The sequence below is a fragment of the Ipomoea nil genome, unplaced genomic scaffold (assembly GCF_001879475.1).
Source record: "Ipomoea nil cultivar Tokyo-kokei standard unplaced genomic scaffold, Asagao_1.1 scaffold0298, whole genome shotgun sequence".
Classification (NCBI taxonomy): Eukaryota; Viridiplantae; Streptophyta; class Magnoliopsida; order Solanales; family Convolvulaceae; genus Ipomoea; species Ipomoea nil.
Window position 1 is genome coordinate 1,010,001 of NW_017616726.1, and position 23,908 is coordinate 1,033,908.

General features: G+C 38.6%; 1 long non-coding RNA gene across 1 annotated transcript; it reads right to left on the bottom strand.

Moving 5' to 3' along the window:
* Nucleotides 1-5,698: 5,698 nt before the first annotated feature.
* Nucleotides 5,699-23,908, bottom strand: LOC109157097. The gene is made up of 3 exons (XR_002050174.1): nt 23,820-23,908; nt 8,003-8,004; nt 5,699-5,708 (listed from the first exon to the last, which is right to left on the bottom strand). It is a non-coding gene; the product is annotated as an uncharacterized LOC109157097 (long non-coding RNA).

Here is a 23,908-nt window from a genome sequence, read left to right on the forward strand (position 1 = left end):
ACGTATTTTAATATGATATAAAGTTAATGTATTTTTTTATTTTTATTTTTATTTTTGGTAGTGTATTAAAACTATATATTGTGACGAAGAGGCTACGGAGAATTCTAGAAAGTGTCTTCATTGAGTAGGGGTGAAAGAAAACAAAATTGAATTACAAAGAAGCCTTTTGTCAACTTATACAACTCACGGTTATAACAAAAAGAGGAAGGAGAAAAATACAATAATACCTTTAACCTCTATCAGCTTTATTGTTACCCTCTAACACCCCCTCGTAAGTTGGCGCGTGTAAGTCTTGAATGCCCAACTTAGACACAAACATATGAAAGGGAGAAACATGAAGAGGTTTAGTAAATCCATCAGAAACTTGATTAGGTGATGATACAGAAAGAAGCTTGATAAGCCCTTGAGAGACTTTTTCACGAACAACTTGGCAATCGATTTCGATATGCTTAATGCGTTCATGGAACACGTGGTTTTCAGCTATGGCAACGGCAGACTTGCTGTCACAGAATGAAGTAGCCAATTTTGTCATCTGCACATGCAAGTCTGTAAGCAAGGAGTTAAGCCACTGGATTTCGCAAATAGTAGTCGCCAGAGCTTGGTACTCCGCCTCTGAAGAAGACTTCGACACAGTGCTTCTTTGATTTCCAAGATATGAGAGCAGAGCCAAAGAACACACAGTAACCGGTGACAGACTTGCGAGTCTCCATGCAGGATGCCCAATAAGAGTATGAGAAAGAATTTAGGTGCATAGTATTATTGGCTGGATAGGAGAGACCTTAGCTAGGGGCTCCCTTGATGTACCGTAGAACACGTTGAGCAGCCACCGGATGCTTGTCAGTTGGGGCATCAATGAATTGGCTTAATTGTTGGACGACATAACTAATATCAGGCCTTGTTGCCGTGAGATAAAGCAGTCACCCCACCAACCTTCTGTAAGTGCCAGCATCATGAAGAGCTTTACCATCCCCGTGCATCAAATGATGGCCAGGAACCATCGGAGTGCTTGCAGGCTTACAATCGATGAAACCAGTTTCGTTTAAGATGTCTAGAGCGTATTTGCGCTGACATAGATTCAGTCTAGATTGCCTAGATCCTTTATCTTAAAGGCATTATCAAGGAAATTTTTCAGCTCTCAGATGAGATTAATATATCCACTAGCAACCAAAATGTCGTCAACATAAAATAAGAGGGCAATGAACGACGTACCACAACCTCTAGTGAATAACAAAGGGTCCGACTTGGATTGTGCAAAACCAATGTGTATCAAGGAATTAGTTAGCTTAGCGTTGCACTACCGGCTGGCTTGTTTCAATCCATAAAGTGAACGCAGTAGCCGACACACTTGATTTGGTTGGGTAGCTGAAATGATGTAGAAAGTGGGGTGATGTAGGATGGAAAGTGTAAACGAGGATAGAATTCCCGAGTATCAAACTCAAAGATGGAAAGTCGGAGTAAATAGAATGCAGGACAATCACGTGTCACAGTGCATTACACGAGAAAACTAGGTGCAAGGAGTGTAGGTGAGAGCATGTGTGCAAGAGTGTACGGGGAAGAACATAACAAAAAAAAAAACACAAAGAAAATAAAGCGGGGTGTTGGATTGAATCACTAGACATTATGCATGCTTTGGACTACGGTGGATTTGAAGCAATCAAATCATGTCTCACTTTTGGGAGTGTGAGTAAGGCATTTTCTCAAACACCTAGCCTACGACTCATCCGGGCCTTGCCCTCTCGGATCGAAGGGCGGGTAACACCAATAAGTAGGACTTCGTAGAATTGCAATCTCTTGCCAATTCTACTCTCCCAGATTCCTCTCTTTATCACCCGTAATAAAGAGAGGATCAACACAATACATTATTCGCAACAAAAGTATCAAGACACAATTTCATCATTAAATCTCTAAAACAATTATAGATCAAGCATACATAAATCTAGATCTTCAAATCCAACACCTAAGAAATTAGCTACTCATATTCATAATCAATAATCCCAACTCATACAAAATAGGCATCATCAAATTAAACAATGAAAAGATAGATCTCAAGAAATTACCCAAATTGTAGAGTCTAGATTACCAACATTCAAGGTGGAAGATGAAGATCCTACAAGGAATTGCTTGAATCTCCTTCTTCTTCATACAAAATTGAGAGTATTGAGAGCTAATTTCTAGAGAGAAGTTGGAGAGAATTCTAACCTAATCTAACCTAAAAATCTAGAGAGAGAAATATTGTAAGATGAACAATGAAGAATGATCCCTTTTCCTAGATCTGAAATTTCGCTGCCTTTAAATCTCGCCTTAGATTTCGGCTCCCTATTTACGCAGCGCTCACGAGCGTGACGTGGGCGTAAATGGGGAATGATTCCTCTTTCCACGCGCGCGTCCTCCATTCGTTGCCAAGTCACGCACCCCTTCACGCCGTAGGTACGGCATAAATGGGAAATAACTCCCCTTCCACGCTTCTTTACTTCACCATGTTATGCAGCCAATTACGCAGTGAAGTTGGTGTAAACGGGGAATAATTCCTCTTCTTCTTTCTTACGTGTGTGGCTATGGAGTAATTGGTGTCTTGGATGTACACTTTTCTTGGCTTTGACTATTTTGTTCTCTTTTGCCACTTTTCTTGTTTAAAAACACCTAAAAACATAAAAAATGCATTTGGGAAGGTATCTTCGTGCTAAATCACGTTTCTAAAATAATTTGCTATAAAATACACGACTTTAAGGCTAAAACATGCGAAAAACACCTTCAAAGTTCTCTAAAAAACTAGCATCTTTTGACGCTTATCAGTAGCTTGAAATTCAAGAGGTAACACCATGTAAACCTCCTCTTGTAGGTTTCCATGCAAGAAGGCGTTATTAATGTCTAACTAATGAACATGTCAAGCGTTAGAGGTGGCTACCGCAAGGAAGGAGCGAATGGTAGTGAGACGAGCCATTGGAGAGAATGTCTCAATATAACCAATTCCAAGTTGCTGAGTGTAGCCATTGGCTACCAATCTTGCTTTGTACCTCTCTACCGTGCCATCCGCCTTGATCTTGACTTTGTAGACCCATTTGCATCCTATGGAAGTCTTACCAGGAGGCAAAGTAGTTAACTCCCAAGTGTTATTATCTTGAAGAGCCTTAATTTCTGCACTCATGGCCTCTTTCTAACATTCAGATTGAATAACTTGATTGTATGTTCGTGGTTCACTAACAATCGTGACTGCCATGGAGAAGACATTGTGAGTAGGAGCAAGATGATTAAAGGATACTAACTTTGATACTGGATGAGGTGACGAGCCATGTCTCACAACAGCATCGCATTAGTAGTCCTGTAATCGACTTGGAGCATGTCGAATTCTGTTAGAACGTCTAGGCTGTGTGGACAACACATGTGCTTCTTCTGCGTGATCATTTTGTGAGCTGTGATTTTCTTCAATAGTATCTTTTTGTGTCGAATTATCATCTGCCCCCATGCAAGGCTTGTTGTTAATAGAAGGTGAATCATCATATGGTTGTCTCTATCCAATCTGCTCATAGATCATAGGAGTATAAATAGGGATGTTAGGTCAGCATGGAGAGAATTGTTCTGCTCTTGGTTCATCTAGATGGTGTTCCTTGGCCAAAGGAAATTGGTTCTCATAGAATGTTACATCTCGAGACACAAATATGGATTTTCGTTGAATGTCATAGAAGATATACCCTTTAACATTAGTTGGCATACCAACGGAAACACACTTCCTGCTTTTGGGTGCCAGCTTATGCCTAGCGTGTGACAGAGTGGAGGCATAGCAAAGACAACAAAAAACTCTAAGCATATCAACTGAAGGATCCTTGCCATATAATATACGGTAAGGACTCAGCCCTTGGATAATTGGTGAAGGAAGCCGGTTGATGATGAAGGTGGAATGCATGACAGAATACCCCCAGAACTCAAGAGGAAGCTGAGCCTGAAACCGTAGAGCCCTGGCAACGGCAAGTATGTATTGATGCTTTCGTTCGACGATAGCATTTTTCTACGGAGTGTTTACGCAAGATTTTTGGTGGATAATGCCTTTCTCATGGAAGAACTCCACCATACTTGAATACTGGACTATTATCACTACACAGAACCTTGATGGAGACACCAAACTGTGTGTGTATCATATTATAGAAGCCCTTAATTAGAGCCCTCACCTCGGATTTGTTTCACATGAGATGTTATAGAAGCCCTTGATTAGAGCCCTCACCTCGGATTTGTTTCACATGAGATGTATCCATGTGAACCTCGAGTGATCATCAACCAAGGTAAAAAAATATCGTTCACCCTTCATTGAAGAGACTGTAAACGGACCCTATATATCTGCATGCACTAGATCAAAACATGCATTTGTAGAAGTGACACTCAAGCTAAAGGGGGAACGGTTATGCTTGGAAAGATGACAAACATCACATGCTAAAGTCTTATTTGAATGCGTGGGAATATCATTCAACAAATGCATTTTGTTTATTTGAAAATGGCCCAATCTTTGGTGCCAAATTTCATGACTAATACAAGACATAGTAAGATGTTTAGGAATATTAACAGTTTGCACAAGTGGCTCCATCAGCAAATATAAACTCTTCTCCTGCTTAGCTAAACCAATTATCCTTCCAAGTGTCTCCTGAATCAAACACTGACTAGATGAGAAATCCATTTTATAAGATGTATCTTGAAGCAATTTACTGACAGAGATTATGTTGAACTAGAAAGAAGGAATGTGCATAGCATCTTTTAGCCATAGACTATTTCCAATCTTTATGTTCCCTATGTGTTTAACAGCCACATGTACGTTTTCCAGTTAGTAGGTTTACCCCTGCTCCGTCATCCCCTCGATACTCATTAAAGAAGTCAAGAGAACAAATAATGTGATCGATTGCCCCAGAATCAAGTATCCAAGTAGAGGCACATAGAGAAAGAAAATTAATATGAGAGGTGACATACTTGCCTTCATTCATGGATTGTGCTTTAGTGAAACTTGGGACCAATGAGACTAATGCATTGGTATTAGGAGTGGAGCATTGTCCCATTCAAGATTGGAGAACTGCTATAAGTTTCTGCAGCTGTTCGGGAGTGACTCCAAGATCTGCCATGCTGCTAGTAGCTGCTGTATTGCTAGTAGCTGCCGTCATGGTTTGTTGCTTATTCTTAGATTTGTAGCCGGGTACCCATTCGGGGGGATAGTCGTGTTTCTTGTAACACTTTATTGATGCCTGCATTTCTTCTTGCATTATAGGTGTTGATTGCCGTTATAGTTTCATCTGCTTGTGGCTGAAGGTTTTAAACAGCATTAACATGGCTTATTTCCAGATTATTCAAGCTTAGCTTCTCCAAATTTAACTACCTTTCAAGCTTTTCTGCCATCACGAATAGACTTCCGGCAGTGGATCCATCACAAGAACACCGAATCTCAGGCTACTATAATCCTCATTTAGACCTTGGAGAAATCTTATTACCTGATCAACCTCACGTTCGCTTCTTATTTCATCGATAACGTCACAAGAACATCTTGGATCACACTTGCACATAGGAAGAGGCCTCAAGGTGTTCGTCTCTTCCCAAAGAGTTCTACATCTGGTGTAATAATCATTGACGCACATGTTGCCCTGCTTTAAGGTGTAGATTTCATTCTGTAACGCCGAGATGCGATGAGGATTGCGTTGAGAGAATATTCTCCTCAAGTATTCCCATACATCCTTCGCCTTATCTATATGCATTATGCTCTGTGCAATCGATGGGTGAACTGCCTTGAAGATCCATGAACACACCATCAGATTGCACCTTCTCCATGCAGCGAACTCAGTTTGACCTCTGGCCGGCGTGGTGATAGTTTCGTCGACTGCACTCCATTTATTCTCCACTTCAAGCGCAATTCTCTTAAATATGCAATCCATAGTTCAAACTTCCAGTTAGAGGAGGAGTAACTAGAACATCGCATGGATTATCATTTATGCTGAGAAACAAAGGATTTTCCAGATTCTCTAGATCTCGATTCTTATGTGTGAATAAATTCCATTGTGGAGCTATTATTGGAGTGTTGTGAGTAGGAGAATGCGTGATCAATGATCCTGGTCGCGTTCCTTGACTCGTATCGCTGATGCCGAAGACAGTGGCGACGTAGGTCACTAGTCGTGGCTCTGATACCATGACGAAGAGGCTACTGGAGAATTCTAGAAATTGTCTTCATTAAGAAGAGTGGAAGAAAACAAAACTGAATTACAGAGAAACCTTTTGCCAACTTATACAACTCCCGATTATAACCGAAACAGGAAGGAGAAATACAATAATACCCTCAACCTCTATCAGCTTTATTTTTACCCTCTAACATATTGAATGGCCAGGTGTGTAATTGGTGAACTCTTCACTACCAAAATGGGGTTACTAAAGACCCTATCACTTTCTTCCTAACTGCCATTGGCCATAGTCACATGGATCATCACTTTCGATTTTCATTCGAATTTAGAGGGTACACTTGTGGATCACCAAAAACAAAATATTGGCTTAGTTGGCTTGATTTGAATTGATGGGTTTATAATATTGATCTTGTGTACTAGTTTAGCAGACTTAGGATGTTTTTGGGACTGTTTGGCGGGTAGTGGTAGAGGCGTGGTTGCATAGGAGTCATTATTCAATAGATCATGTTTCACATTGTTGTGTGGTTCACAAATAAAAAATACATAATTTGTGTACATAAAGTATATTATTTGAAAGTACATTATTTGAGTACTGAAAGTACATTATTTGTATACTATCAAATAATGTACATTCGGTACACAAATAATGTACTTTTAATATATTAAAAATGTACATTGTATTAATGGTGCACAGAAAAATTTGTCGTTGTGTAGTTGTGTCCGTGGCTTGCCTATGGTTGCGATGTTGGCAGCATGCTGAGCATTGCCTTTTTGTATGTTACTTAGGTTTTGTGTATATTAGAGCATCCACATCAGTTACATATTTATCACGGTTTTTTATGTGCCAGTTAGGAAAGAGATAAGTGGGCAAGAAAAAAAGAGAAAAAAAAGGCTAACAGTCAAAATAGACAGAGAAATAAAAAAAAAATTACGGTTTCCACGCGCCCAGCTAGGCACATTAGTGCGCCTACTGTGGGAACTCTTGAAACTTTTTTTTTCTTTCTTTCAGTTGCAAAAAACCAACTCTTGCAGGAGAACAAACCCTAAAAAAACCCACCGACCCATCAATTAAAAACCATCCCAATTTTTTTCACTATTCCAAAAAACTCACAAAAGTGCATTGATATGGATGCTCTTAGGCCTATTAGCTCATACTCTTTTTGTCTAAGGGTGTGTTTAAAATTCTAAAAAAATGATTTATGGAAATCATTTTCCAGACTTCCAGTGTTTGGCAAAGCATGAAAAATTAAAGTCAATAGAAAATCACTTTGGGCCAAAGGGAAAATAACATTGTTTTCCTTGAAATCAACTCCCCCCATTTTTTTTTTTTTTTTTGGGTGGATACTTCCCCCATTTTTTGCAATTGTTATATCGTGGACTAGGGTCCACAGTGCACTATGGACTCTGGTCCAATACTCAGAATTTATGTTCATAATGCACATAATTCATGTTCATAAAACACGTACACATAAACACGATATAATGAACATGAATTCTGTGCATTATGAACATGAATTCTGTGTGTCATATAGTTGAGGACAAATAAACACTTAACATAATACATATAATTCATGTTCATAATGCACTGAATTCATGTTCATTATATCGTATTAATATGTATGTGTATTATGAACATGAATTCTGTGCATTATGAACATGAATTATGTACCTTATGTAGTCAAATTCTGTGCACTGTGGACCCTAGTCCACAATATAATTTGCCCATTGTTTGGGAAGTCATTTTCCAAAGTCACATGTTGTCGCCCACCCAAACCTTCTTCTCCCTAACCTCGCCATCCAAGTCGTCGTTGTTCGTCACGCTCAGGTCGTCGCTGAACATCGCTGCCAGCCACCATTGCAACGCCTAGTGCTACCATCGATCACCACGACGAGCTCCCACTGTCGTCGCCCAGTCGCTGTAAATTCAATTCATCGTCCGAGAAGAGAAAAGAGAATTGAAAACAAAGATTACATTAAACAGAGATCCCCAGGATTTCTCAAAACCCATACAAAATCTTTCCAAAATTTTCCACATTTGTTTGTAGAGTATTCAAAAATATTTGTAATTCTAATCAAACGCAAGTGGGTAATAGTCATATCAAATGGGCCAATAGAAGAAGAAAAAGAGAAAATGAGAAGTTTTATATGCAGAATGAATGATGAAATGGTCTGTATATATTGTAGTGTTAGCTTTTGTAAAAACTTGAAAATTGAAGTTAAACGTTACCCCATACAATTTTGGTCATGTTTCAGAAAATGAACCAAATATATTAAGTCAACTTACTAGAATGCAATCAAACACTGAAAATGAAAATGTTTTATAGAAAATGACTCATTTTAATTTCCAGAAAACATTTCCCAGAAGTCATTTTCTTATTTCCAAACGCGCCACCTAAGTGTTGGCACCCCATTGCCTTCTTTACTTGAACACTTGTTGATTTTGGGTAGGCTTCCTTTGGAGTTTGTACATATTGGTAAAAGTTACAATTTTTGCTCATTTTTTTCAGAAAATGAACCAAACATATCAAGTCAACTTTATGAAATGCAATCAAACATTGAAAATGAAAATATTTTCTAGAAAATGACTCACTTTAATTTCCAGAAAACATTTTCTAGAAGTCATTTTCTTGTTTTCAAACACACCCCCTAAGCGTTGGAACCCCATTGCCAGGGGCGGAGGGAACATGGGGGCACTGGGGGGGGGGGGGGGCTGCCCCCACTGACCAAAATTACACAGCCCCAATATATATATATATATATATATATATATATATATATATATATATATATATATATATATATATATATATATATATATATATATATATATATATATATAGAGAGAGAGAGAGAGAGAGAGAGAGAGAGAGGCGAGTTCAGGTGCGGCGGTGTCTTACGGTGCGGCATCACCAATAGTTCAAAAAATATACACCATCAACGTTAGGAAAATACACCACAAAAAACAAAGACAAATTAAGTACGCATCACAAAAAAACACGCTATTAGATGTGAGTAAAAATACCATACAGTATTCGGAAGTACACCATTGGGGGTGGTGAGTTATATGGTGTATTTTTTTTTGGTCTATTGTGTATTTTTTGATGTTTTATTGCATTTCATTGTGGTGTGTTTTCCTTACACTGTTGATGCATATTGTTAACACTGTTGATGTATTATGAAGTTGGTACCGTTGGTAGGAAAACAAATAGTAATCAAATAAAAATGACTATTATTTTCTGGAAAGAAGGGAAGAAGAGATGAAGGAAAAAAGGCTAGTGTTTGGTGTTGGGTTTTTGCAAGAGTCGAGTGAGCACTCTTTCCTTAAAACCTTATTTGCCACCTCCCAAAGATGCTAGGAGCGTTGTGGCCTAGGCTTCCCAAGATAAAACTTGCTAGTGATTCAATGTTTGAGCACTCAAACAAGGAATCCGGCGAGCAAGACACGGCTATGAACACAGTATATCTTAAAGAAAGAGTAGAAGCAGAGAGGTTTTGAGGCTAAAAGATGAACTTTCGTGTTCTATATTTTCTGTGTAAAACTCTACTGCCCAACTACTCTTTATATAGGGGTGAAGGATTTAATAGCTTTTAATTAGGCACTTAAGGGCACCCCTTCACCTTCATGTAACAGCACCGTTAGCATGGCCTTATTCAAAATTTAAAATTGGAATTAACTCAGAAAATTAATTCCGTAACAATAGAATTGAAGAACCAACGGTCAGAAAACTGCACAGGTTCGTGTAGGCCGAAACTTCCAGTTTCGACCCCAGGCCGAAACTGGAAGTTTCGGCCATTGGGCCCTTTCAATTCTCGGCCCGCAAGGCCGAGACTTCAGGTTCGGCCAAGGCCGAAACTGCATGTTTCGGCCAGAGGCCGAAACCGCATGCTTCACTGCTTTCGGCCACCACAAGGCCAAAACCAAGGTGTGCCGAAACTATGTTGGAAAACCAAGGTGTGGCCAAAACTATGTTGGAGGTGTGGCCAAAACTATGTTGGAAAATGACAGTCCGTTTGGCATAACTTAGCCCGCAGGTGCCGGCGCACACGAGCTCGGGCTTGAATCAAGCCTTTTCAATCTCTGCTAGTTGGAATTTGATTTGCACCTTCCCCCCACCCTCGCGCGAGAGAGCCTCTATGCTATACAATTCTACAAGCTTCAAAAGAGCTCTTGTATATAAGGGGGGAAAATCTTCATTCCAACGCAATGTGGGACAAAAGCTCACTTTTTCCCTTCATTTTCCAACTCAAATGGGTCTACTTTGAGAATCAATATCTCATTCACCCATTATCCGTTTTGAGCGTACAATATATCGATCTCTTCGTCTCACTACGAAGAATCCGAATCCACTTTAACCCGACCCAAATCGGAAGTGGAACCCACTGATAATTGTACCACAAAATAGCCACTTAACATGCCATTTTATGCCATTTTAAGCTATTTTTTTCAACAATCCCCCACATGAATGAAAAATTGATTTTCGGGGTATTTTGATATCGGAAACAACTGTGTTCAAACGGTCGATCGCTGCATAGGATAGGTAGGGAGTCACTATACCCTTTGAACCTTTCCTCGTGAAGACATGTTTACTCTACTGGCTGTACGGTAGAACGCGATGTCTTTGAACCGACTGCCGTTTGTGTAGACGATGACATATCTCACATAGGAATCTCCCAAACATGCTCTTGCTCTCATGAGTGTGCCCGTTTTGGTCGTGGGTCACCGTTCCTGGTTCTGCGAGAGTTTCTAAAGAATTGTGCCCAACAATTCTCCTTTGAAGCGACCCTCACTTCTCTCTAACATAGGTGATTCTTTCTCGAGTATCCCGCACACTCAAGAATCATTAAAGCATTAACATGCTAGCCTCTTGCGGGAGTCACTGTTTTAATGAGGAATGGTAGGGAGTCCGAGACCCCCACAGTGACGCGTTCCGTTCCATAATTTAGTTGTCCCATTGAACCTAGGTGCCAGCTAGGTTGGGTATCCACTATAGAACTTTTTAGTCCAAGGGCATTAGACCCATTCCTCGTGTCAACTTCTCCACAACTTCTCTTCCTAACCCTTTGGTCAGCGGATCCGCTATATTGTCTTTTGACTTTACGTAGTCAATCGAGACAACACCAGTTGTGAGCAGTTGTCTAATGGTATTATGTCTACGACGCACATGTCTAGACTTACCATTATACATATGACTCTGTACTCTCCCGATTGTGGCTTGACTATCGCAATGCACACATATTGGAGGTACCGGTCTTTCCCAATTAGGAATATCCTCTATAAAATGGCGTAGCCATTCAGCCTCTTCACAACCTTTGTCCAAGGCTATTCGCTCAGATTCCATCGTGGATCTAGCTATCACAGTTTGCTTAGAGGATTTCCATGCAACGGCTGCACCGGCAAGTGTAAACACGTAGCCACTCGTGGACTTAGAGTCCTTAATATCAGATATCCAGTTCGCGTCGCTATACCCTTCAAGTACAGTGGGATATCTCCCGTAGTGCAGTCCAAGATCACGAGTATACCTCAAGTATCTCATAACTTTTACTATTGCCTTCCAGTGCATAGCACCGGGGTTACTCGTATATCTACTGAGTTTACTAACCGCATAGGCAATATCCGGCCTAGTACAGCTCATAAGATACATCAAACTACCAATGACCCGAGAATATTCCACTTGAGAAATACCTTCTCCGTGGTTCTTGGTTAGATGAATATTTGTATCAAATGGTGTCCTAGCCACTTGACTATCATCCTTGTTAAATTTCTCAAGGATTTTGTCAATATAATGTGATTGGCTCAACACGAGACCATCAGGTCTTCTAATGATTTTAATCCCGATGATTAAATCAACCAAACCCATATCCTTCATGTCAAATCTCGCATTTAACATGTTTTTAGTAGACTTGATCATCCGATCATTACTACCAACGATGAGAATATCATCGACATATAAACAAAGGATGACATAGCCGTCTATCGTTTCCTTAACGTAGACACATTTGTCACTTTCATTTATTTTAAACCCGTTAGTTAACATCGCATGGCCAAACTTCTCGTGCTACTGCTTAGGCGCTTGTTTTAAACCATAGAGCGATTTAACTAACTTACACACTTTCCTTTCTTGGCCCGGAACCACGAACCCTTCGGGTTGTTCCATATAGATTTCCTCATCTAATTCACCATTTAGGAAAGCGGTTTTCACATCCATTTGATGAACTTCCAAGTTTTGCAACGCAGCTATGGCAAGTATCATCCTAATGGAGTTTATTCTCGTCACGGGAGAATACGTGTCGAAGTAATCGAGGCCCTCGCGTTGCCTGTAACCCTTGATTACAAGTCTGGCCTTATACTTCTCGATGGAACCATCCGGTTTCATCTTCCTTTTAAAGACCCACTTGGATCCTAAGGGTTTACTACCCGGAGGAAGATCAACGAGTTCCCAAGTGTGATTCTGTAGGATAGAATCCACTTCACTTTTTATAGCCTCTTTCCACATTGGTCCTTCCGTAGAAGTCACAGCTTCTACATACGTTCGAGGCTCGTTCTCTATCAAACAAGATAGAAAATCGGGTTCATTTTCTAATAAACAAGTTAGAGTACCCGAATCGTACTCTAACAAGTAAGTTAGAAAATCAGGACCGAATGATTTTCCAACTCTCGCCCGCTTACTGCGTCTCGGTTCGAGCTCGGGTTCTCTCTCGAATTCCCCACTATCATTATCTATAGTTTCGTCAAACGTTCGTTTTGACGTACTTGGTCCCTCGTTGGACCTACAAGGAAATATATTTTCAAAGAAATATGCATTCCTTGATTCTATTATCGTGTTCTCATGTACATCCGGATTAGGGGACTCGTGTACTAAGAACCGATAAGCACTACTATTATGTGCATAGCCAATAAAGATACAGTCTACCGTCTTAGGACCTATCTTTACTTTCTTAGGTGTTGGCACCAAAACTTTGGCAAGACACCCCCACACTTTCAGGTACTGGTAGGAAGGTTTCCTACCGTTCCACAGCTCATAAGGAGTCTTATCGAGCTTCTTTCGGGGTACCTTATTCAAAAGGTAGTTACTTGTCAAAATCGCCTCACCCCATGCATCTTGAGGTAGGCCCGAACTTATAAACATCGCATTCATCATATCTTTCAATGTACGATTCTTTCGTTCGGCAACACTGTTCGATTGAGGTGAGTAAGGTGTCGTACGCTCGTGTATGATACCTACACTTGCACAGAAGTCACCAATAGGTGCTTCATAAGCACCACCTCGATCGCTTCTAACCTTCTTAATTCTCCGATTAAGTTGGTTTTCCACTTCATTCTTATAAAGAATGAATTTATCAACGGCTTCATCTTTGCTTTTAAGCAAATACACATAGCAGTATCGTGTGCTATCATCGATAAATGTGATAAAATACTTATTACCATCTCTCGTTTGTATCGATCTAAAATCGCACAAATCACTATGGATTAATTCAAGTGGTTCAGTGTCCCTTTCAACCGATTTGAAAGGTACTTTCGTTAGTTTTGCCTCAACACAAATTTCACACTTGTTATTTGTGACAATTTGAAAGTTAGGAATATGGTCCATGCTAATTAATCTACGCATAGAATTAAAATTAACATGACCTAGTCTACCATGCCACAAACTGGAAGACTCAAGCAAGTAAACAGAATTAACTTTGCTTTTATTGATAACAGGAATTACATTGAGCTTAAAGAGCCCATCAGTTACATATCCTTTACCAACAAACATCCCTAACTTGGACAAAACTACTTTTTCGGACTCGAACACCATGCGAAAGCCATGCTTGTTCAACAGAGAACCAGACACAAGATTCTTCCTCAGCTCAGGAACATACAGCACGTTGTTCAACGTCAGTTCCTTCCCGGAAGTCATCTTTAGAACAACCTTGCCCATGCCTCCCACAGCAGACTGAGCAGAGTTTCCCATCCACACCTTTTCACCCTCAACGGTCTCAAAGGTGTTGAACATCTCTCGGTTGCAACACAAGTGCCTGGTTGCACCGGTATCAATGAACCACTCACGAGGGTTTGAGCCCACGAGGTTCACCTCGGTCACCATAGCCGAAAGGCTAATCTCGACCTCCTTCTGATTGCTATCTCCAACAACATTGGCTTCAGAACTCTTGTTCTTCTTCCTTGGAGCCTTGCATTCAAATCCTCTGTGGCCATGCTTGCTACAATTGTAGCATTCACCAGGAAACTTGTTCTTGGTAATGCCACCTTTCGGACCTAGCTTTCGCTTGTCCTTCTTGTTCCTCTTGGAGCTCTTACCGTGCTCCACAACGTTGGCCTTAGCGCCAACAACGATAGGAACTTTCCTATCATTCGTCCTGTTCCCTTCCTCAATCCTGAGTCGCTAGATCAGGTCCTCCAGATTCATCTCCTTTCGCTTATGCTTAAGGTAGTTCTTGAAGTCCTTCCAACCTGGAGTCAACAAATGGATCACAGATCCTACTTGGAAGGCTTCAGTTAGCACCATGCCCTCGTCACGGATCTCATCGAAGATTAATTGAAAATCTTCTACCTGACTTAGCACAGTTTTTGAATCAACCATTTTGAAGTCGGGGAATCGGCCAACCACAAATTTCTTTGAGCCGGCATCCTCACTTCGGTATTTATGATCCAAAGTTTCCCACAACGCTTTTGATGTACTTATCTTTTGATATACATCATATAACATGTCACACAATCCGTTTAGGATGTAGTTTCGGCAAAGGAAGTCCGAATCCTTCCAATAGCCAACTGCCATCACGAATTGTGCATCTTGTTCCTTCAACTCGGGAACCTTCTCGGACAAGAACCTCGCCAAGCCGAGAGTTGCTAGGTAGAACAACATTTTCTGTTGCCACCTCTTGAAGTTCGAACCAACACCGGTGAACTTCTCCGGCTTTTCAGCCGAACCACTCGGTACCGAAGGTACCCGAGACATGGGAATATATCCCTCAGTGCTCCCACCATCTTGTGAACCAACGTTCTCTGGTGTAGCTTGGGAATTAGCAACATTGTTGCCATTCCCTCCACTGTTATCCGCAACAACGTTATTGTTGCCGTTTCTTCCATTGTTGTCCGCAACAACATTATCCTCCCCATCAATTGGCAGTACGGGATGCTCCATTTTCTTCAAGGAAATTCGGAGAAGACCACCAACGGGAAAACTAATGTATAAGGTTTTAAGACTGTTGGTACCGTTGGTAGGAAAACAAATAATAATCAAATAAAAATGACTATTATTTTCTAGAAAGAAGGGAAGAAGAGATGAAGGAAAAAAGGCTAGTGTTTGGTGTTGGGTTTTTGCAAGAGTCGAGTGAGCACTCTTTCCTTAAAACCTTATTTGCCACCTCCCAAAGATGCTAGGAGCGTTGTGGCCTAGGCTTTCCAGGATAAAACTTGCTAGTGATTCATGTTTGAGCACTCAAACAAGGAATCCGGCGAGCAAGACACGGCTATGAACACAGTATAGCTTAAAGAAAGAGTAGAAGCAGAGAGGTTTTGAGGCTAAAAGATGAACTTTCGTGTTCTATATTTTCTGTGTAAAACTCTACGGCCCAACTCCTCTTTATATAGGGGTGAAGGATTTAATAGCTTTTAATTAGGCACTTAAGGGCACCACTTCACCTTCCTGTAACAGCACCATTAGCATGGCATTCAATTCATAATTTAAAATTGGAATTAACTCAGAAAATTAATTCCGTAACAGTAGAATTGAAGAACCAACGGTCAGAAAACTGCACAGGTTCGTGTAGGCCGAAACTTCCAGTTTCGACCCCAAGCCGAAACTCCAGTTTCGGCCATTAGGCCCTTTCAAGTCTTGGCCCGCAAGGCCGAGACTTCAGGTTTGGCCAAGGCCAGAACTGCATGTTTTGGCCAGAGGCCGAAACCGCATGCTTCACTGGTTTCGGCCACCACAAGGCCGAAACCAAGGTGTGGCCGAAACTACCTACTGGTTTCGGCCACAAGGCCGAACCATGGTGTAGTTTCGGCTACATCTTACAGTGGCGTGTTGGAAAATGACAGTCCATATGGCGTGTTGGAAAATGACAGTCCATATGGCGTGTTGGAAAATGACAGTCCATATGGCGTGTTGGAAAATGACAGTCCATATGGCGTGTTGGAAAATGACAGTCCATATGGCGTGTTGGAAAATGACAGTCCATTTGGCTTGTTGGAAAATGACAGTCCATTTGGCATAACTTAGCCCGCAAAGCCAGCCAATTTCCAGACGACATTCGTGCCCGCAGGTGCCGGCGCACACGAGCTCGGGCTTGAATCAAGCCTTTTCAATCATTTGGCATAACTTAGCCCGCAAAGCCAGCCAATTTCCAGACGACATTCGTGCCCGCAGGTGCCGGCGCACACGAGCTCGGGCTTGAATCAAGCCTTTTCAATCTCTGCTAGTTGGAATTTGATTTGCACCCCCCCCCCCCCACCCCCGCGCGAGAGCCTCTATACTATACAATTCTACAAGCTTTAAAAGAGCTCTTGTATATAAGGGGGGGGGGGGGGGGGGAAATCTTCATTCCAAAGCAATGTGGGACAAAAGCTCACTTTTTCCCTTCATTTTCCAACTCAAATGGGCCTACTTTGAGAATCAATATCTCATTCACCCATTATCCGTTTTGAGCGTACAATATATCGATCTCTTCATCTCACTACGAAGAATCCAAATCCACTTTAACCCGACCCAAATCGGAAGTGGACCCCACTGATAATTGTACCACAAAATAGCCACTTAACATGTCATTTTATGCCATTTTAAGTTATTTTTTCCAACAATTTTGTCGCACCGCTGCACGGGAAGACCCTGCCGCATTTGAACTTTTGCCTATATATATATATATATATATACACACACACACACACACACTACATCGCTCATCGTGTTTCTTCCGGCTTCCTCAGTTCATCTGCGAGGACTACGATTCTGGAAGTAGCCACCGCTACCGCCCAGGCAGCCACCACGGCAGCACTCTTGCAGGCTGCCGGTCCACCGCCTCCCACTGCTTCGCCATCGCCTCTGGAAGTCGCCATCCCACTACCTCGCCTCGACACCATCCCCAGGTTTGGTTTTCTTCAGTTCTTCAACCCTTCCATTACTCACTAGTACAAAAAATATCAATAAAATCGTATTATTAGCGTCCAAAAGTAGAACTTTGGACTCCTAAAGTGTAATGCGGTGACATTTTTGTAATTAAAATGTCAATTTTTATTTTTATTATTATTATTTTTTAAAATTAAAGTGAATAGGCGTCCAAAGTTATACAATTTTGGACTCCTATTAGTAATCCGTCTAAAAGGTAAAATAATAGGCGTCCAAAGTTGTAGAGCTTTGGACTCCTATTATTAAACCGCTCAAACAATAGGCGTCCAAACTGTGTAACTTTGGACTCCTATTATTAGGGTTTCTTCTTCAGATGCAGCAAGAATCAGACACAAACCCTTCACCACTCCAAACAACTCCCCACCACCACTCCAAACAACTCCCCATCACCACTCCGTTCGTCGCCGGCGCCAATGGTCGTCTCTGTAGCCACCATTGCCGTCCGTCACAACAGATCGAGCAGCCGTCGTCCTTCACTCCTCCATCGCCGTCGTCCCCAGCCCAACCGCCACCGGTCGTCGTCGTTTCCAGCGTCTCCAGCCCCGGTCGTCGTCGTCTCCAGCCCAGCGCCGCCGCCACCGGTCGTCGTCTCCAGCCCAACCGGCGCCCACGCCGTCCGTCGCCGCTGCCCACGCAGGTTCGTTTTTTTTATTTTATTTTTTATATGATTTTAATATATTAATTTGTTATAAATATTATATGTTATTTTTTATAATTATTATTTGTTATTTTTTATTTAATTTATTAATTTGTTATAAATATTATTTGTTATTTGTTATAATTATTATTTGTTATTTGTTATTATAAATTAAAGTTATGATATTTGTTAGAAAATGTTTACTGTGTTAAGGAATTATAATATTTAATATATTTATAAATTTCCATGTAAATATGTAGATGTATATTAGAAATTACAAAAAAAAAAAAAAAATTAAAATTAAGAGCAAAAGAAGCATTTTTTAGAGAAATTAGAGGGCCAAACCGCCTTCGGCTGTTTGCGGTGGATAGATCTCGAAAAAATACACGATTTGAAATTTTTTTTTTGTCCAAAACAGACAACCGAGTCAAAAGTTATGCCTTCACGAACTTTTAACACTTTACGGAAGTAAAAAAGTTATAATCTAATTAGTATGTTCTGCCCAAAAGAGTAAAAAGACAAATATGTTGCATATTTATAATTATACAAATTAATTTAGTAAGTAAACCTATTAATTATTAATATGTTTTAAATTTATTAATTTGTGTATTATGTATATAAATGCATACGAATTTGATTATGTTTATAACAAATATGTTTTTGTTATATGGATTTGTATATAAATATGTTTTTTAAGAAATCTATGTATTCTTAGTTTAGTTTAGATTAATTATGGATTGTATTTTTATGAATTATAGGAGATATGGATCGGAGTTGGATGTATAAAAAACGCAATACACTTGAATATGTTCATGGGGTTCAAGAGTTTATAAAAATTGCCGAGGAATATGCAAGTCAAATTGGTGAAAATTATATAGTGTGTCCTTGTTATGATTGTAGAAATTTAAAAAAAGTTTCGTAGTTCTGAACCAATTAAGAGTCATTTGATACGTTGGGGTTTTAAGCTAGGATATGACCGGTGGATATGGCATGGTGAAACTGTACCTACTAGTGAGGGTACAAATCAAAGAAACTGTAGAAAAAATGTAGAGAAAGATCAAAGTAATGAAGATAATGTTGGAAATGATGGAGACAATGACCGGCTAGATGAATTGATGCGGGATATGCAAGGGGATTTGAATGAAATGCCTCAAGAGTTTGAAAGTTTTTTTGAGAGTTCTGGAAAACCTTTGTTTTCTGGATGTAGTAAATTTACAAAGTTATCGGCAGTGCTTAAATTGTATACCGTAAAAGCAAAAAATAGGTGGAGTGATAATAGTTTCACGGAGTTATTAGAGCTTTTAAAGGGCATGATTCCTAATGAGAATGAACTTCCTTGTTCAACTTATGAAGCAAAGAAAATGTTATGTCCGTTGAGTATGGAGATTGAAAGGATCCATGCATGTCCAAATGATTGTATTTTGTATTGGAATCAATACAAAGACATGCATGTGTGTCCGAAGTGTGGAGCATCACGTTATAAACGAAAAGGGCTTGATGATGCATGTGACCACCAGAAGAAAGGTTCTCCAGCGAAGTTGTTGTGGTATCTACCGGTGATTCCAAGATTCAAACGTTTGTTTTCAAATGCAAATGATGCGAAGAATTTGCAATGGCATGCTAGTGGGAGAAAAGAAGATGGAAAGTTGAGACATCCTGCCGATTCTCCTCAGTGGAAGAACATTAATAAGAAGTTTCTCGATTTCGGTGCTGAAAATCGAAATCTTAGGCTTGGACTATGCACAGATGGAATGAATCCTCATGGTAACATGAGTAGTCGCCATAGCACTTGGCCAGTTCTTTTAACAGTTTACAATCTTCCTCCGTGGCTGTGTATGAAGCGCAAGTACATCATGTTATCATTGTTAATATCTGGTCCTAAACAACCAGGAAACGACATAGATGTGTACTTGGCACCGCTTATTGAAGATTTAAAGATGTTGTGGAATGAAGGTGTGATAGTATTTGATGCTCATAGTCAAACCAACTTCACTTTACGAGCCATGCTGTTCTGCACAATCAATGACTTCCCAGCATATGGTAACTTGTCAGGGTATACTACTAAAGGGGCTAAGGCATGCCCTGTTTGTGAAGAAGAAGCAGTTGATCTTTGGTTGAACAACAGTAGGAAAAATGTGTTCATGAGTCATCGAACCTTTTTACCTATTGACCATCCTTATCGAAAGAGGAAAAAAGCTTTCAATGGAAAATCTAAGACTGGAGGTGCTCGTTTACCATTATCAGGGGATGTTGTTTATGAAAGAGTCAAAAACATTGATAATGTGTGGGGGAAAACTTCAAAAACAAGTCAAAAGGGTATTTGGAAAAAGAGGTCTATATTATGGGATTTACCATATTGGGAGCATTTATCTGTTCGACATTGTCTTGATGTAATGCATGTGGAGAAAAATATTTGTGATAACATTATCGGGACATTGTTGAATATTCAGGGTAAGACGAAAGATGGTATTAAAGCTAGAAAAGATATGGTAGAAATGGGGATACGGACTCAATTAGCACCACAAGAATCTGGAAAGAGGGCATACTTACCTCCAGCTTGTTATACTCTGTCTAAAAAGGAAAAAAACAAGTTTTTGTAGTTGTCTAAATGGTGTCAAGGTTCCTTCTGGCTATTCATCTAACATTAATTTACTTGATTAGTGCGTGAATTCATCAAAAAAAGCACCATATATATAGCTCTCCCGTAGAGTTATATAGCTTCATGACTGAACAACAATGGCAGAAATTTGTAGAAAATCATCAAACTAAAGAGTTCAATGTACACTACATAATTTACTTGCTTACTAATCATGTTTTATTATTAGTCTTAAATGCTTTATTAGTATTAAACTACTATTTAAAAATAAATAAATTTTATTTTTAGGTCAAAAGTCAAAAGTTTAGGGAGTTGCAAGCGCGAAATGCGCATCCCCACTTTTTAGGACCTAGGGGCTATGTTGGAATGCAAGCTGAGTGGATGATATGCGACCCATTGTCTTCACAGTCTTCTTGTGCTGCTATTACATCGACCATAGCATAGCATCTAATGATCGTAGTTTGGATTGGGTTCGAGCGCGATCTAAAAAATCTGAAGATGGAAGTTATTACATTCCCAACGAAAAAACAAAGGGAGTGTTTGATAGAATTGTAAGTAATACAAATACTTTAAATATATATATTATTGATGAGAATGTTAGTTAATATGTAAATTTTAAATCTTGTTCGTGTTGAAATAGGTCGAGAAGTGTGAAGAGATAAGTCAACGCTCATTCCAACCAAACAGAAAAAATGATATATTGACATCAGCTATTGGCACCAATGAGTACGGTGGCTATGTGAGAGGTGTTGGAGTGCACGCCAAAATCCGGGATGTGTTTGGTAAACCGGATAGCATAAGTCGTGGGAAATCAGCTGGGGTTGTTTCAGTTAGTGATCTTGAGGAGATTGTGAAGAAAATTTATGAGAAAGTGGCTGAAAAGATTAGAAAACAAACAATGGAAGATATGCAATCTAAGTTAGAAATAATGCAGTCTCAGCTTGAAAATATGATCAAGAATGCACAAGCAAGTCCAAATGTTGTCACACCAATTCGGAGCAGTTGTCATTCTATTGATCCATTAAACAACGTTCAGGTAATATTGAATATCTTTAATATTTTGTTCAATTTGAATATCTTCTACTTTTTATTAAGCCTTTTAATTTTTGATTTATAGGAAAATCTAAAACAAACAACAATGATGAATTTTGAAAGTGGGGATCAATCTACTGTAGAATTACGACCACTTCTTGTTGATGATGATACATTGCAGCACTTGGGAGATGAATCCAAAAAATTGGTCAGACATCTTAAATACTTGCCTTCCAATTTAGATTACATTGACGTGGACCTAGAGAAGGCAATCTTCCATCATTCACATGTGGAGTTCATTCACGTGTTGTTTGAAGATATTAAAGACATGTTCACGATGCAATGGCTTGATGTGACCATAATACAAATATTTATGTTGTAAGTATTTTTTATAATGTTTTTATATTTACAAAATTTTCTTTAGTCTTTCATTTTTATTAATTATCTACGTTGTAGATGTCTTCATCGGATGTGCAACAGAATTGGAGTGACTACAATTGAATTTCTCTGTCCAAGGACTATTTCTAGAGACAATGTAGTTAAGAATTCTGATGAGGTCACACAATATCTTTTGCATGCCCTGGATAAATTGAAGGATCGAAAATTCATTTTAGCACCATACCATCAAGAGTAAGAAAACAAAATTTAAAATTTTAATTATTTATATAACGTAATTTAAGAAAAGTCTATGTATTAGACTCTCGTGCATGTAAGCGCGAGTTGGAGATTAAGCCCACATTAAATGTGTAAGTATATATATATATATATATATATATATATATATATATATATATATATATATATATATATATATATATATATATATATATATATATATATATAGAGAGAGAGAGAGAGAGAGAGAGAGAGAGAGAATTATTATCCATTATAATTTATAAATTATTTATGAATGTATATTATAGGGTATTTCGATCGGTTGTAAATTTAGGAGGGAGAAGACCTAAAAACAACGTTGCTTGGGATGAAATTGAGGTATATATCAAAAAAAAATATTAATATTTTTTACAGTTTTATTAGTAACGTTTTTATTGTTTAACTTAATAATATATATACATAAAAACTCATATTTTGTAGTCTCCTCAATAACCGGGTAGTGTGGAGTGCGGATATTATGTGATGAGATACATGTATGTAATATGCACTCTATATTCTGATTTTGAACATTTAGACACGGTATGTAAAATTTATTAAAACTAAATAGTTTTAAATTATACTTTATTAATGTGAAACTAATTAATTGATTATTTTAAATTTTTGTAGGCATTTGATGCAAAGCCTTACTCACAAGAGCAAATTGATGAGATTTGTGAGGTCTGATCTAAATATTTTATTGAAGAATGCATATAACTTTGAAATGTTGAGAACTTTCATTTGAATTGTTGAGAACTTAGAAGTGTTGTGAATTTATGCATTGAAGTGTTGGTAATGAAGTTTAGTTTACTTTTTGTTGAGAACTTTGAAGTGTTGTGAATTTTGGCATTAAAGTGCTAAAGTGTTAGTGATGAAGTTTAGCTTACTTTGTGTTTAAATCTTTGAAGTGTTGATGTATGTTGTGAATTGAATATAATGAAGTTTAGTTTACATATATATATGTTATGAATGTATTTAGTTTGCTTAGTGCTAAAGTGTTGGTAATAGTATATGTGTATTGAAGTTTAATTTAGTTTACATATATATATATATATATATATATATATATATATATATATATATATGTCCAGTTTTTTCCTGTACAAAACTATCATTCACAACCTGTACATGCAGCCACAACCACTATATTGCAAGTTCAAAGCATTGAACTAAACTTAATCAATACATTCACAACATATATATATATATATATATATATATATATATATATATATATATATATATATATGTTGTGAATGTATTGATGAAGTTTAGTTCAATGCTTTGAACTCGCAGTATATATATATATATATATATATATATATATATATATATATATATATATATATATATATATATATATATATATATATATATATATGTTGTGAATGTATTGATGAAGTTTAGTTCAATGCTTTGAACTCGCAGTATAGTGGTTGTGGCTGCATGTACAGGTTGTGAATGATAGTTTTGTACAGGAAAAAACTGGAAATTTTATCAAATAAATATAATATATATATATATATATATATATATATATATATATATATATATATATATATATATATATATATATATATAGAGGATTATTTTCAAATACAAACCCCCCTTAAAATACAAACTTCCCTTAAAATACAAACTGTGTGCATGTAAGTATGTTAATGTGTGCACGGACTTTGATGGATGAGTGTGATTTTTTCCTCATACGCGTTCTGTGCATGCAAGTATG